We start from the raw sequence: 2,606 nt of genomic DNA on the forward strand, positions 1-2,606 counted from the left end.
AGGGAGGGAGAGAGAGAGGGAGGGAGGAAGGAAGGAAGGAAGGAAGGAAGGAAGGAAGGAAGGAAGGAAGGAAGGAAGGAAGGAAGGAAGGAAGGAAGGAGGGAGGGAAGGAAGGAAGGAAGCAAGGAAGGGAGTGTCAGTCCTCTTCTCCAGACTTTCTAAAGCAGCCTCACCATCTGTTCCTATCCAGCTCCTTGGGGACATGAGATATGATACTTGGTAATGAGATCGTGTTTCCTCTGTTAACTGGTAACTGCGAAGCCATTCTAAGCCCTCCGCTTTGGAAGCTGCTTATCCTTCGGTCACACCTTGCCTTGTGCACACAGATGACATAATTAGTGTGAAAAGACTCAGCTTCTGTTAGCCCACTTGGACACCTCTCCACTGGAAGTGTGTTCATTAAAAGAGATGGGGACAAGAATTTGGAACTGCTTCACTAACTCCTCCAAACTCTTCTTCCTCACAGGCTCTGATTGTATTTGGGAGAGTGAAGATCCCGTGACATTCTGAGAGGCCACCTGGTTGAAGGTCAAGCAACTGGACAGCAACACATTCAAATTTCAAATTCAGAATAGAGCTGGAAGGGACCTTGGAGGTCTTCTAGCCCAACCCCCTGCTCAAGCAGGAGACCCTGTGCAATTTGAGACAAATGGCTGTCCAGTCTCTTCTTAAAAGCCTCCAGTGATTGAACACCTACGACTTCTGGAGGCAAGCTGTTCCACTGGTTAATTGTCCTCGCTGTTAGGAAGTTTCTCCTTTATTCCAGGTTGCTCCTCTCCTTGATTACTTTCCATCCATTGATTACTTTCCATCCATTGCCCTCAGGTGCTTTGGAAAATAGTGTTAAAGGAAAAGTCTTCATCATGGTTCAGTCCAAGCCGGGAATAAACAACATGGCGACTGCTTTAGAAAGAAGGTTGCAGTTTATTGGAGAGGAGAGCCAGACAGAAAGATGGCTCTGGAAGAAAAGAGAAAAGAGCACATGTAGGGAGTGGGTTTTTATACCCTCTGGGGAGGTTGTTTCCTGTTCTTGTTTGAGGCTTTGTATTTCTTGTGTCATGTATTTTGACCTGTGTCCCTTTGGCATCTGTGAGTTAATCCTATTATGTCCCCTCTTAGAGTTTGGGTGGGGTATGTAGATTTTAGGTGTCTTTGTCTTCCTAAGCTTCTAGCTGGGGGCTTCCAACCTTCCTGAATGGATTATTTACATCTGCATTTCTACAGAGCTGGTTTCTGCTTGGGGGAGGGAGACTTGGGGCTATTAAGAAAAAACTGGGCATGCTTTTCTGCCTCTTTAAGATCATTTGAGGAAATATATTTTTCTGCCCTTTTAATATTTCCTTCTCTGGGGGGGCTGACTTCCCACAATAGGTTGACCCAGTGGTTGGATCCAAATATGAACAACCGGTTCTCTGTGTGGATGCCGCTTCCGGAAGTCCATTCTGGGCCTGGGCAACAAAAAATTAGCTACCGGTTCTGCCGAAGGGGTGCGAACCAGCTGAATCCCACCACTGCCCCTCCCCCGAGGTCCAGATTGTGTGACCCTGTGGTTCTTTTGTCAAGCATGAAAGATTGGTTGTTTCCCTAAGATTTGGGCCTGGGAAGTTAAGTGGATCCCAGCTGGTTGATTGGTGTGTTTACATCTAGCCTTCAGATCAGAAACGGAATGATTTTAGTCACTGTGTGTAATTTATACTAGCTGTTCTGTACTTTTATTTTATATTTTATCCCTGTTTGGCTTCAGTCCTCCGGGCACTATCTGTAGTCCCCACAAGCGAGGGAGGCAGCCACATTTAAATATTTATATTTAAATAAATAAACTTGCGGTCTTTTGTTCGTTTGTGTGTCTCAGCCTTAGCCAGTTAATGCATAAATCATTTTTAAAGCTGCCAAGGCAAACGGGAATACAGAAAGTATAATTGCTTAAAGGGAGGTGCATTTTCTATGCCATAAAACGCAAACACAAATACAGTCCAGCAACGAGGAGAACAAAAATTAACAAAGAAACAAGTTGCAGACCTCTTAAGATTGCTTGAATCAACAGATTCCTCATTTTGCAAAGGCAGATACAAATCTGACAGCGAAAAAAACAAACAAATCACGTAACCTGGTTTTCATGCCTATCTAAATAAACACAACTGAAAAGAATATTACTATTATTTACCTTGTGCTTAAGCACAAAACAGAAAAAAGGAAGTATCAGCTTAATTTCGCTATACAACAATGTTAAGAAGACACATTAAAAACCGTGGCAGCTGTTACCCCTTAAGGGAATAGGGAAATCCCAAAGAGGTAACTGTATATGACAAAAAAGATAAATTTTGTAGATAAATTAGACCATGCAAAGCATACTAATAATATATGTTGCGGTTTTGTGATGTTCTTCTTGTGGGAATTACGAATTTTTGTTCGCAGTCAAAATACACAGTAATGTGGATAAGGATTGACTGTTGTTGTTGTTAGTTGCGAAGTCGTGTCCGATCCACCGCGACCCCATGGACAACGTTCCTCCAGGTCTTCCTGTCCTCTACCATCTTTTGGAGTCCATTTAAGCTCACGCCTACTGCTTCAGTGACTCCATCCAGCCACCTCATTCTCTGTCGTCC

Source organism: Protobothrops mucrosquamatus, unplaced genomic scaffold (genome assembly GCF_001527695.2).
Source record: "Protobothrops mucrosquamatus isolate PMUCROS unplaced genomic scaffold, P.Mucros_1.0 scaffold4261, whole genome shotgun sequence".
In the NCBI taxonomy this organism is placed as follows: Eukaryota; Metazoa; Chordata; class Lepidosauria; order Squamata; family Viperidae; genus Protobothrops; species Protobothrops mucrosquamatus.